At 46.8% G+C, this 14,507-nt stretch overlaps 1 protein-coding gene across 4 annotated transcripts in view; it reads left to right on the forward strand.

Moving 5' to 3' along the window:
• Positions 1-14,507, forward strand: part of LOC135915289 (uncharacterized) — a 223,993-nt gene that overhangs the window by 133,488 nt on the left and 75,998 nt on the right. Inside the window, exon 2 of one of the 4 annotated variants that reach the window (XM_070531323.1) lies at positions 13,492-13,703. The exons of the other annotated variants lie outside the window; for them this stretch is intronic. The gene's annotated coding sequence lies outside the window, so the exon portion shown is untranslated. The remainder of the gene's footprint in view (positions 1-13,491; positions 13,704-14,507) is intronic. 4 annotated transcript variants of the gene reach the window in all.

Consider the following 14,507-nt stretch of genomic DNA (forward strand, 5'->3'; position numbering starts at 1 on the left):
CCCGAAGCACGCTGCGCAACGGCGCGGCTGTCAACGCCGTCGCCCCGAATGATCGGAGGACAGGACGGGCTGCCGAGACTTTCGCTTGCAGGGGAGACGGCACTGTTTTCTCCGAATTCGGTCGACGCTTTCGACGCTGGCGAATGAGCGTCGTCCGCTGGACGTTCCGTCAGAGAGCCGCGGTTTGCAGGCGTCGCAGGGATTATCCGCAGCCTGAAATCATTCCGCGAATGCCGCCGCGCCGTGTGATGGACGCACCTGGAAGAAACAAGTGGGAGGCAGGACGACGGATGCTTCCGGAACCAAAGTTGCCGCCGCGAGCGGTCAAGCCTTTGGAAAACAGAATGGATGGCGTGCGTAACGCGTATGAATGCAGCACCTGTCATGCGCCTTCTTGTGGCGGGCCATGACAGGCCGCCTGACCGGGGCCGCCTACTGCTGTCTTTCCTGACTCACGTTTGCCAGTCGGACGAGCAATGCGGCAGTAATCGAGGTGCGCCTCGGGCGACAAGTTCGTAGCGATCTTGCTTCGCACCCTGTGAACAAAAGTGGTATGCAGGGCTCGGGCGTTGACGCGTGCGTTGGTCTGAGTGGCGGGTTCTGCAAGCATTCCGAGAGATTGCAATGGTGCCACACGCGCGTCTAAACGCAGCTTACTGTTCCCTGTTACATGGGCGAATTTACGTCGGATGTGTCTGTCAATCAGCAACCAAATATCGTTGATTACTTGCCCACTGGCTAAGAACACTGCAGCTAATAGCACGATGCTTGCCATTATGCTGAAAAGAGGTGTTTTAGTTTAGCTTTGCCGAAAAGAAGGAAAGTTATTTTCATATGCATGTTGTTTCTCAAGATAGCGTTACTCAGTAATCAAACCATGACACTGCTAGGTTACAAACAACAATTTGGAAGATAACCAAACTTATTGAGACTACTGATGCTGCACCGTAATTTGTTGGTCATTTGCAATGCGCGTCTTTTTTTCCTACGAAGTCTTAAGCAAAAGGTCACGCGTAACAAGAGATGCTGAAAGTGCATGAACAATTTTGCAACTGCCGGCGACATTAGCACGCTTTCTCAGAATTAATGACAGATGTGTCATGAATTCATGTACCATGACGGATCTACAATTTCATGACTCCTCTACCTTTGGTAGGAGTATCATAAAACGGACACTCCTAACTTTGGAGTGTCAAAATGTGTTACATTATTGGGCGCGAGGCCCACCACTGGAGATCGGAGCTGCAATCGTTTTGACGTGCAAAGTTGGATCACGTGATACCACCTTGTTCCGAGGATGGGAAGCGGACGGTTGGAACGCAGTTCTAACCGCGATTTCTCCTGCACCATTCTGAAACTTGTACACAGCAATCTGTCTTCTTCAATCGGAATGCTAGTCGGTCGTCTGGAATGGCATTTCCTCATCCAACAGTAACATTATAGATGGGGGGGGGGGGATGAAACCTTTATTTGAAGTAGTGACTTGTCAGTCGAGGTGGGAGAGTCCCTTATTCCAGGAACCCTCTGGCTTGGATCGCCCTCCGGGCCCGGGTGACGAGTTCACTCTGGTCGACCAGGTCCGGCTTGTAGATCGCAGCCTCTTACGTTTCAGTGAGGAGGTTTGAGTCTGCGTCTGCTGGCTATTAGTTGTGTCGCTGTAATGCTTGCTTCAGTGTTCTTGCATTGCAGGAGGAGGTGCGCCAAGGTGTCTGGCACGTTGCAATGTGGACAGGTGTAGCTGAATAGCGTCCGGTGGAAATGACGCAGTAAGCTTCCGTGGGTAAAGGTATTGCTCTGGAGTTACCTGTAGTCGGTGCCTTCGTTTCTTGTTAATTTGGGATGTGGTGGAGGGTATACCCTGCGTCCAAGCCGATAGTGTTGTAGTAGTGCGTGGTAAGTTAACGGTATTGTTTCCGTGTCCTCTGCTGATTTGGGTGGGTGGGACCTGTCTAGACTGTCGTGCGGGGAAGCCCGGTTGATGCTTGCGCGAGCAGCGGTGTGTGCCGCTTCATTCCCCTCGAGTACCTCGTGTCCCGGAACCCACATGATGCAGGTGTAGGGCGGAAGAGTGTCGCCACGTTTCAGTAAGTTGATCGCTTTGATGGAGATCCTGCCTTTCATGTAGTTGCGTGCTGCTGTTTGAGAGTCGGTGAAGACCACTATGGCATCCTCACTTGTATGGGTGGCGAGTGCTATAGCGGCCTCCTCAGCTGTGTCCTTGCGTTTAGCGAGAATTGTCGCCAATGCGAGTGTCGTCCCCCTGTAGTCTGTGACGCTGATGGCGAAGGCGTTTCGGCCCGGATACTTGGCTGCGTACACGTAGCGCGCCTGCGGGTCGTTACGGTGCTTGTGTCTGATGGCGTTTACCCTGGCGAGCCGTCTGCCTCGATGGTGTTCTGGATGCATGTTTCGAGGGATCTGAAGAACTTGTAGACATTCTCGCAGTCTCGATGTGATCATTTCCTTACGTTCGCCATCGCGTTCTAGGTTGGTTACGTATCCGGTGCGTCGGAGGGCTGCTCGGCCTGTGGTTGTGAGCTTGAGTCCCTCGATCTGGTTGATGAGGTGCGCTTCCGCGAGTTCTTCCCAGGAGTTGTGAACTCCCATGCGAAGCAATCGGTCAGTGGAGGCGGTTGTCGGTAAACCTAGGGCGAGCTTGGTGGCCTTTCGTATTAGAAGGTTTAGCTTTTGTTTCTCGGCTATCTTCAGGTTAAGGTAAGGAGTTCTGTATTTAATGCGGCTGTAAAGGAGGGCTTGTACCATTTGCAAAGTGTCGTGCTCTTTGAGGCCATTGCGGCGATTGGCGACCCGTCGTATCAGATGAGTAAGCTGTGCCACGGTGTTGTGTAGCCTGGGGAGTGTGGCGGAGCCGGACCTGTCTTTGTGTATATGGACCCCGAGGACTCGAAGTGAGTCGACCTTCAGTATCGGGACTCCCTGAAGAAGGACTTGTGGGTCCGGTGCGTCGTGGCTTGGGGGCCGGCCCCGGGTGCGTGCCCCGAGTACTAACAGCTCGGATTTATCTGGGGCACAGTGGAGGCTGCAGGTGTTGAGTTACCGTTGGATGATATTGACCGCCTCCTGAAGACTGGCCTCCTGTTCGCCCGTGCTCGCGCCTCTCGTTCACAGTGTGATATCATCTGCATATAGAGCATGGAATATCCCTGGGACGGTGTCTAGGAGGCGGGGAAGATTGAGGAGGGCCACGTTGAGGAGGAGTGGCGAGACTACGGAACCTTGTGGCGTGCCCCTGTTAGGCAGGTGAAATGTCTTGCTCCGGAGGTTGGCAATCCCCACCGTGGCCGTACGGTTGGCGAGGAAAGCGCGCATGTAGGCGTATGTTTTGGCACCGCAGCCGATATCTTCTAGATTACGGAGATAGGCTTCATGGCTCACGTTATCAAAGGCGCCCTTTACGTCTAGCGCTAGAATGGAAGACTTGCTGTGTTTGCTCAAATGGTCAAGAATATCTTCCTTTCGCTGGAAGAGGACGTCCTGCGTGGAGAGCATCTGGCGGACGCCGAACATGGTGTGCGGCGGATAGCGATCGTTTTCCTCAAGATGTGTGGTGACCCGCTCGTTGACCATGGGTTCAAACAGTTTCTCGGCGCAGGACGTAAGGGAGATGGAGCGGAGATTTACGATGGAGATGGGTTTCTTTGTCTTGGTTACCATGGTTACCTTCGAGTGTTTCCAGGCTGTTGGTAGCTCGCCCTTAATCCAGCAGTCGTTATAGAACCGAAGGAGAGCCGTCGACTCCCGAGGGGGTAGCTGTCGAAGGTGCTTGTTGGTGACTCTGTCTTTGCCCGGGCTCGTATTGCGTGTTAGCCTAGAGGGGGCCGCCTGCAACTCTGCCTGTGAGAAAGGCCGATCTAGCTCTTCGTTCGGCGCTCCTTGGTTGGTGACAGTGGTTTGCGGGTCAGCTGAGCCGTGTAGCTTCGTCTGAAGTTCTTGGAGTAGCTGATTCTCTGTGCCGCCATAGTTCTGGATTAGTCGGTGAATTGTATGTCTTTGTTGGGTTTTGGTGTGGGTGTCGTCGACCAGGGATCGAAGTATATGCCAAGTCTTCTTTGCGCTGAGGGTCCCTTGAAGTTGGTCGCAGAAGGATCACCAGTTCTGACCCGCCAGCTGTTCAGCGTACTCCTGTGCCTGCATGCTTAATAGGGCGATTCGGCGCTAGAGCTTGCGGTTGAGCTTTTGGCTTCGCCATCGTTTGAGGAGCGATCGCCGAGCCCCCCTCCCATAAGTGCAGTAGGTGGTTATCGATCGCCGGATTGTCCTCGTCTGGTTGAATCGTCCTGGTGTGGCCGTCAGCCGCACCTACTATACCGTTTAGCCAAGCTTTAACGTCTTCGATGTCCGAATCGTTGTCAAGCGCATTCCTATACGCGTTCCAGTAAGTGAGTCGCGCCTTTCCTGTCTTGTGCGCGCGGTGAGATTGTTCAACCTCGATTTGAATTATGTGGTGATCGGGTCCAGAAAAATTTTCTAGGTATATGTCATCACCGCTTTGCTAAGACGGACGCTGGACCTTGTACAGACTGTTGGATCATTACCATTGCTCTTACTTCGCTGCCGAAGTAAATGCGCTGACCTTCTGTTTCTTTTCAAACTCCTCGACAATATCATCACCTGCCCCGAACTCCTGAGTTGAATTACGTTTCGTATGCCGCGCAAGATCACCAAAGAACATAGACCTTTCCATGTTCTCGCCTGTCATCACCAACACTCACCTGTCCACAGAATAGTCTTTATAACGCTTATTTTGATGATCTCGATATTTTTCATAACTCGCTTGCGCATTGCTCTTTTACGAGCATATTGTTCAACCGCCCTTCTCCTACTTTTCTTCTTCTATTTACCTTGCGCCTTGCTATGGCACGATAAGTAAATGAATTATTATTAAGTTTATTATTATTATTGTCAATAATAATAATAATAATAATAATAATAATAATAATAATAATAATAATAATAATAATAATAATAATAATAATAATAATAATAATAATAATAATAATAATATTATTATTATTATTATTATTATTATTATTATTATTATTATTATTATTATTATTATTATTATTATTATTATTATTAATATTTCGCGTATCCGTGTGCCAGCACTATATGAGCTTAGATAGGGTTATGATTATAATTATGATTAGACAGTTATGATTATAAACCCTTTGTTTCCTGTTAAGCCCACCGAAAAGTTCTGCTCTGTTGTCAGTGCACTGAGGCTCTGTAGAGGCATGCGGACGGGCGCGCGCACGCACGCACGCACGCACGCACGCACGCACGCACGCACGCACGCACGCACGCACGCACGCACGCACGCACGCACGCACGCACGCACGCACACACACACACACACGCATACACGCACGCACGCGCGCGAGCGCACAGACAAAATAAGCTGTGTCGCCCTGGTTCTTAAATTTCATTTGGAGAAGATGCGTTCTCTCAGAGCCCGGCGTTCGTGGGAAGCTTGCGGGCGCGCGGTGTTTCCTGCCCGCAGCACGGGTTCAGCGCTGGTCACGGGCGCCTCCCCGTCTGTGGCGGCGGTGGCACCCGAGCCACGAACGGCCACCGTGCGAGTCACCGCGGTACACTGACCTCGAAAGTAGCTGGGCCGCAATTTGACAAGGCCAAACAGCAGCCGCCATTAGCCACTCGGCCACGCCACGTGGACGAGAACGGCTCTTACGCGGACCGGAGACCGGGAGCGGAGAATGAGCGCGACGCACGCATATCGATGCCGAGTGCGACCGGGGAAACCCCTTCGCGACGGCGTCGGGGAAAATTACTGTCATTTGGGGATACGTCGGCGGCTGCTGCAGCGGTTGTGGGCGACGCCTGGGAATTTGGGTGAACGGGCATTGCGCGAGCGTCAGCCTCGCAACGGTTCTTGGCGCTCGCCGCCCGGAATGCTAATGGCGCCGCTCGCATCCTGGCCGAGCCATCTCTGGAACCGGTGCGCAGCGGTCGCGCCGAACCGCAGCTCCGTGCGCGCACGCACGCAGGTGAACAAGACGAGGAACGGAAGCACCGAGGGTTCAATGGCCGTGCATTCCTAGACGCCGACGACTTCCCGGCCCGCCACGGGCCTACCAAAAAAAAAACAAACAATAAATTCACCTTGACGAGCATTACATTTCCATCTGTCTGTAGGTCTCTTTACCATATCAGACTCACACAGGCACTCTCCGCAGGAGCGAATGAGAATCACTACGAAAAGAGATTATTTTCCTCTTTTGACACCAAAACTGCAAATGAGCTCGCTAAAAAATCCATAACCAAGGTTAGCTTGACATAATTGTCAAAACACATTCAACAACTCTTTTTTTCCGTTTTCACTACAGATAATGGCTCACCTCCCTCCTTTCCCTGTCCTCCTAAAACCATCGACTCATTAAACATAACTAATGCCGGCGTTCTTAATCTATTGCTTAATCTCGACAACAAAAAAAGCCAATGGGCCATATAATATCCCGAATGAATTTTTGAAAGCGTATGCAGAATGGTGTAGCTAATACCTTGCCATTATATACCGCAAATCACACGAGTCCGCACAACTACCCATCATCATCATCATCATCATCATCATCATCATCATCATCATCATCATCATCGTCGTCGTCGTCGTCGTCGTCGTCGTGATCATCAACTTCTTCTTCTTTTTCTTCTTCTTCTTCTATGTCCACTGCAGCAGGACGAAGGCCTCTCTCAGCGATCTCCAATTACGCATGTCCTGCGCCAACGCATTCCAACTATATTGCCCGCGAATTTCCCAATTTCATCGCCCCACCTAGTCTTCTGCCGTCCTCGACTGCGCTCCCCTTCTCTTGGTGCCTATTCTGTAACCCTAATGGACCAACGGTTATCTAACCTGCGCATTACATGACGTGCCCAGCTTCATTTTTTTCTCTTTATATCAATTAGAATATCGGCTATACCCGTTTGCACTCTGATCCAAACCGCTCTCTATCTGTCTCTTAACGTTATGCCCAGCATTCTTCGTTCCATCGCTCTTTGCGCGTTCGTTAACTTGTTCTCAAGCTTCTTTGTCAGTCTCCAAGTCTATGCCCCATATGTCAGTACCGTTAAAATACACCTTCCTTTTCAATATAAGGGTAATCTTCCATTCAGGAGCTGACAATGTCTGCCGTATACGCTCCAACCCGTTTTTATTCATCTATGAATTTCCTTCTCATGATCAGGGTTCCATGTGGTCAGTTGACCTTGGTGAACGTACTCCTTCACAGACTCTAGAGGCTGACTGGCGATCCTGAACTCCTGTTCCTTTGCCCGGCTATTCATCATTATCTTTGTCTTCTGCATATTAACCTTCAACCCCACTCTTATACTCTCTCTGTTAAGGTCCTCAATCATTTGTTGTAACTCGTCTGCAGTACTGCTGAATAGAACAATGTCATCGGCAAACTGAAGGTTGCTGAGATATTCGCCGTCGATCCTTACTCCTAAGCCTTCCCGGTTTAATACTTGAATGCTTCTTCCAAGCACGCAGTGAATAGCATTGGAGAGATTGTGTCTCCTTGTCTGACCCCTTTCTTTATAAGTGTCTTCCTACTGTTTCTGTGCAGAATTAAGGTAGCTTGGAAAACATCTCTGTAGGTATTGAAGATCTAGAACTTATTTCTTTTTGGTGTAAAACTTGGCTAATGAAGCTTAACGTTTTTAAATGTAAACTTTTCTCTTTTAGTCGCAAGCATAGTAAATCTACGTTTCCTTATCACATAAATAATATCCCTATTTTGCATGATACTCAATATAAATATCTTGGTGCTAACCTAGCTTCGACTCTTTCGTGGTCAACGTACTTTGCATACATATGCGCCAATGCTTCGAGATCATTAGGGCACATAAGACAGAAGTTGCATAATTCTGCTAAAGACATTTGTAAGCTAGCTTATGTAACAGTTGTTCGACCTCAGCTTGAATACGCCACATCCGTCTGGTCTCCCCATCAGAAATACTCGATCGAAAAACTCGAATCTATTCAGAATAGGGCTGCGCGCTTTATTTCACGTTGTTATGACTATAACAAAAGCATAACAGAAATTAAGCTCGATCTCTCACTGCCGCCCTTGCATGATCGTCGTGATATATCCCTGCTATCATTATTTCATAAATATGTCCATAATACAGCACCATCAGTTCTGCCCTTTGAAACTCCTCACTACAGGTCACACCGGCTGTACAGTCAGTTCAATTTCATGCGCGCCTACGGAAAGACTAATTCATTTAACTACTCCGCTCTTCCAAGAGCCATTCGCCTTTGGAACGATCTTCCTAACGCCATCGCTTATGAGAGTGACCAGGAAAAAATTCCGGCATCTTCTAGCAATGCATTTTTCAAACTCTACATAACCCAACGTGTTATTTTTTCTTGAGTTTCCCGTTATTATTGTGCTACTGCCCCTTGAATACTGTTTTGTTATAGCCAAATATTGTCCCGCTCGCTCTGTAATTCTATTGGTTATATTTTACTTTGTGAAAATTTCTTGTTCACTGACCTCTCCCATTCAAAAGCATTCGGTTCGTCTTTTGTACAATTTTTACCACCCCATTACTGCATGTTAGCGCGTTTCTTACACTGTATTTTTTGTATATGTATTCACATATGTATTCTAAATATTGTATATTCTTTGAGTGTACTCTCCCCCTTACACAATGTCTCTAGGAGCCTGTGAGGTATCTTTAAGTAAATAAATGAATAAATAAATAAATATTTTCCGAGATACTCACGTAAGCACAACTACCCGATGACTACAAAAAAAGCGAAGGTAATTTCTATACATAAATCTGGCGGCATCGACGAACCTTCTAATTATAGGCCAATCTCACTTATCAATACATCTTCTAGAATATCGAACATATTACCTTCAAACATATGACTATGTTTCGCGAGCAGGAACACAAATACTTCAACACCACGGCTTTAGAAGTGGCCCCTCGATGGTAAAACAAGTAAGCGAAGTGGTGCATGACCTTGCGCCGAACCTAAACAAGCGGCAGACGTGATCATTCCGTAAAGCATTTGATTGGGTAGCCCCTGTTAAATCAGTCACAAAACGAGAGGCTGCGATCGGGGACGGTCAGATTACTGCATGGACCAAAAAAATTCACGAGGGTTGCAATGTGGGCTTGTTGGTAATGCATTTTCAAGGCGCATACGGTAGCGCGATTAAAAGCAGGACAAAAGAAGGCACACAAGGTCCCAATCCCTGTGTGTCTTCTTTTGCCCCGGCTTTTCATCGCGCTACTTGCCCCTTGAAGATGGATCAAAACCTTCTAATTGCATCGAACACAGTATGCTGTTGTTGATAGCAATCCTCCCAGGTTTGTAGTGGTCACCCCCGGTGTTCTTTAAGGCCCATTGCTATTTTCAATCTTTATTACCCACATTACTCCTAACATTGAATGTTACATTAATGTCTTCGCGGCTGACTGTGTTATTTATAAAGAAATTGCGAGTGACGCAGACCACTTACAATTAAAGAGAGCACTCGACTTGGTGTGCAATTGGTGCAAAGAATGGCATATGTCAGTCAACACTACTAAATCTGTATTCATGTCCTTTACAACAAAAAGCAAGCCCTCGGAATTTTCTTACGCTCTCGGGGGAACTTGTCCGAATAAAGTAAATCACCACAAATACCTAGGTTTGACATTTACTTCTGACCTTTCGTGGAACTTACTCATTGATAATATTACCTCAATCGCATTACGCAAACTTCTTTTTTTATTAGATGATGTTCACGCCTTGTAACGAAACGAGCCAGGCTACTATATAGCCTATACAACTTTTTGTTTGTTCCGTCTTAGAATACGCTAACGTCATCTGATTTCCGCACACATCGACTAACATATCGAAATTAGAACAGGTGCAGAGAAAAGCTGTTCGGTTTAGCTTAATAAATACAGGGCCTGTGACTACCCTATTAATCTCTTAGCTTATGCAGGCCTTAAAACACGATCTGTTAGGGCCAGACAAGCTGGCTTAAAATTCATCTACCAACAAATGCACGGCAGTTATCGGTTAGACCGAGCTAAGTACGTTACTTAGTCTACATCACGTCTAACAAAAACAAAACACCCATTTATACTAAACCATGCAGGGTCCCTATAACGTAAAACTATTATGATCTCTTTTTATTCCAAACTCTAGACGCAAATTTTACGCAACCGCCGGCGCAAATACCGGGTGTTGACCCGAAGCGTTGTCTGAGCACTCGAATCGAATGCTCTCCGGGTTTATAGGAGGTCATTTTTGTTTGCTTCAAGAACGAAGAACATTGCCTACATTGAACGGTTTGTCTTATCTAATTCTCTGACAAGAGGCGAGGTGCACGCTTTAGGGGAGAGGATTTCCATGAGGCCGAGCCAGTGCAGTGAAAATACATAACCGGATGAGGAGGATGGTGCCGGCGTCTGCGATTGGTCCGGTACCCCTTACTTAGCTTGCAGTGGTTGGTCGAAAATCGGGGCGGTGTGCAACGGAAGGTTAACATGCGCATTTTCCTACTGTGGCAGAGAGGAAGTGCGCACCCGTATTCAATGTCACCGTCGAGACAGCAAGAAAAGAAGCGGGAAAAAATAAAGACAAAGTGGAGGAGGCTGCTAAAACGGATCCTCAGTAAAGAAGAGTTGGCAGAGCGATGTCGTATACTTGCCGAAAGGGCTCGATAATGCTATATTACCACGCAGAAAGTCTTATTATACGCAAATAAATCCATGCTCTCCGGCAGGTGCGAGTAGCGTGTTCTTGAGCGATTGGCGGGCAGCCATCTTCTATTCCTTTCGGGAAGGGGCAGTCTCCTGCTATTCTAAAAAGAAATAAAAAAAATTCCGTGTTGTTCTGCATACTAATGCATCCTTACCGTGTACATGTCACTTTTATGCTTGAGTTTTCGCGCTTTTGTGACGTCGCGTTACAGACAGGCAAAGTTGGCGCAGCCCGAAAACTTTTGAACAATAGCAGAGGACCAATGGCAGAAAAGCGCCGAATCAGAAAAAATAGGTTTTCTTTTGTTCGGCCTATTCATGCATAATCAGTGTGTACACTTCATATCAGATGGAGAGCTATCGCGGTTTTGGTGACGTCACGTGGCAGACAGGCGAAGGGGTGGTCGCCCGAAAATTCTTTTACCTACCGTGAAGGGCTGATTGCACAATTGGAATTGAAAAGTTTGGAATAGCTTTACGTTATAGCGCCCCAGCACAGTGTTCCAAATGACACGTTCAAGTTTTCACTTTTCCCACGTGCGGTAAAAGAATGGAATCTTCTCAACTCAGAGATAGTTTTTTCTCAATCACTTTCATCGTTCGTCAACCTACTAGAAGCATCGAACACAAAAGACGTCACTTAAACACCCGCATATCTTCACTGCAATACTTGTTTCCTGCGCATACACTTTAAGAAAAGCTTACACTCTTTTGAGTGTGTATTTTCCACGCAACGATATTCGTCATCTGCCTTGCCCGCATTTCCTTTCTTGAAAACGCTGCGCTCGTTACTTTCCTGTCGGGAATGCTATGCCATGCTGATAACGCGCATGCCGTTTGTTACTGGAAAGTACCGCGCTCGCCGCGTTAAAGAGAGGAAATGCGGAGAAGACAGATGAAGATTATCGTTGTGTGGCAAATATACAGCCCAAAGGGTTCAACTGTCTTTAGAGTGTAAAATTTCAGCATTTCAAGCCCCAAACTGTGACCGCTTCTGTGCTGTTATCTGTATAACTTCTCTAATCTTATATGAGTTATTTATTCGCTATATTTATATAAATTCTAATAACATTATATTTGTTATTGAGCGATGTAGTGATACTAACCAAAAGTATTGCATTTCACGTCGTCATTGGTGGGTTTTGCTGTATTTAAAGTAGCATTCCTCTTTTTTTTGTTTCTTTTGCTGCATAATATAGCATGACCTGTTTCTTTCTTTTTGTAAGTCTGTCTCATATCATGCCCATCTGCTTTGGTCTCACTGAAACTGGCACTATTCCAAACAAAAAATTACGTAAATAAGCGAGCAATAAGCGGCGCCGATTGGTTTTGGCATGTGCTTTTCGATGCGCTCCTTAAACCTGGACGAGCCGAAGGTTAATATAAGTGTGGCCCCATTAATTCTACCTCCTAACCCGCGGGTTTTATAAAGATAACATGTGCACTGAACTTTCCAGCATAGACCACCGTAGTATATACGTGGTTATTATTTGATATAATTATGCAAGGTATAAGGAAGGCTCACTTTCAGCCTCAGTCTCCTAGCAGCCGAGAGAAAATATTAAATGCTCGGAGAATCTTCTTCTCATATCAACAACGGATTAGCCAAGCGCGATCACTTGTTAATTAAGGAAGAGTTTCTACAATTACTGAATGGCACCTGGGTGCTATTAAGTGAGCCATGAGTGCCGTCATGTAGTTGTAGGAGCACTGCAGCTGCTGGCCGGAGATGAAGGGAACACGTGTACCTTGTGAATGACGTGTCTACATGTGTGCATAAAATATAGGCACCTAATTTCTAGGAATTTGAGGAGAAAGTATGAAGCGAAAGGCCGAGCACCTTTAACTTACGACGCCAACTCCTTAATGCACCAAGGTGACGGCGTTGTCCAAAATACCTGAAGTTTGAGAAACTTCCGTGAATTAAGCCGCAATAAAGTGTACTGTCGGGACGGCACCACTATAGGGGTGATTTTGCCAGTGAATGAACAAGTCGAGGGAAGCTGCGCTTCATGAAGTTATCATATTGAGTAGCTACGGCTTTAGAAATCGGGGTATTTGCTTTTATTTCGAAATATATTTGGAGCCGCCTTTGCGCTGAAAGGTTATAAAACAATTTTGCTTGTACTAGCACGCAATTGTCCATTTATTAAGCATTTCCGTCCAAAATGAAGTTGCGATGTGGCCTCTTCTAGAAAAAATGCGGAAATCACGGAAGATTATACTGCAAGTAAGCGAACAGCTTTCTCATTCTGCTGAATGATGCGTGAATGTCCTTCGATCACTGAAATGTGACGGATGTACAATAACGACTCCGAAGACATTCAGCTTATGCTTTGATGATCCATGCCTGAATTCGTTGTGTAATGTTCTTGGACGAGTAGAGGCAAATATTTTGATGGAGCCATCAATTATGCCGATATGTCTTCCTATATGTTATCGATAGTAACTAAACTTTTTTTAGCGCGCAGAAACCACGGACACAAAAAAGATAAGACATGCACAAGCTAATTACTAATACTATTATTACCTTTGTTAAGAGATAGTGACTGTCTGATTGTAACCACAGACGATTCTACACATCGCACACCACACCGAAAGAGCAATTAACGAAATGCGTCTAGAAGTACTTGTTCGCAGCAGCAGTCGATAATGATTTCCGACGTTCCGCTTCTTCGAGCCTTTTCGGAGTTGACGAAGGTCACTCTGCCAACTGATCTGTTTTAGCGCCATTTTCAGCCCCACATTGCACGCTGCCCCGATAGTTGTCGAGGAGACACCGCGGAGCCAGAGCAACTGAGCAAGAGATGCCGGCACGTTACCTCCGCCTGTGTGACGCCGGCGTGATGTCAGCACCGCTCGTTCGAGACGGTGACGCAACCCTCCTCCCCCGGTGACCTACTTTCGCTCCGCGGGCTCCACCACAAAAAGACCCTCTCCACCTCTGCAAGGTACTCGCCTCTCGTTTTTCGGTTAGATAAGGAATACCTGTGAGCAACGTTATTCGCTTCGAAAACAAACAAAAGGAAGCTCTTGTAAGCAAGAAAGGAGAGCGTTTGACTTTGGCGACACTTGCGTTCCCATTTGTTTGAAATGGATGTGGAGAAAATAACTTTACTAAAGCTGCGCGAAAGTTGTTACGTTCTTTCTTATGTTGTGTATTAGAAATTTGTGTTACGATAAAATTAATGTGGAATCGGGGTGTTTTATCTTAAACACTTGAGCTGTCTGGTGGAATGACCGAACGGAGATAAGACGTAGGCACGCCTACCGAGGTGAGTACTATACCACTGAGCGGCATGCGGCACGTTCCGGCGAATCAAATAAAGAAGCAGCCCGTCCTCGTAATTCGTTGTTCAATCTTTATTAGTGGGCGTCGTATATCGAAGCTCAGAAGATCCAGCGTTCTTTTAAATATTTGGGCCTTCCTGCAAGCGCCCTAAGGCTCCGATTATAAATATAGTTATATATACACATATAACCTTATGTCTAACTACCGATCATGCTGATGTAAAACACAGCTCAAATACATAGCCGGTTTATTCGAGACAACTGGCAATTTTTGCCGGGAAATGATGGACGAATTTCACAAAAGCAGACAGTCATTGTGTAATTAAGCCACCTGTTACACTGTCAAGGCGCCTTTTTGATGCGAGTTGTTGTGCTGATCGTGCGTTTAATTTAAAAGAATTGACTGGAGAGTTCGGAGTCAGCGCTTCGTGGTCACTCTAGTTGCACTATGAAAGGCTATGGAA

Source organism: Dermacentor albipictus, chromosome 1, assembly GCF_038994185.2.
Source record: "Dermacentor albipictus isolate Rhodes 1998 colony chromosome 1, USDA_Dalb.pri_finalv2, whole genome shotgun sequence".
Taxonomy (NCBI): Eukaryota; Metazoa; Arthropoda; class Arachnida; order Ixodida; family Ixodidae; genus Dermacentor; species Dermacentor albipictus.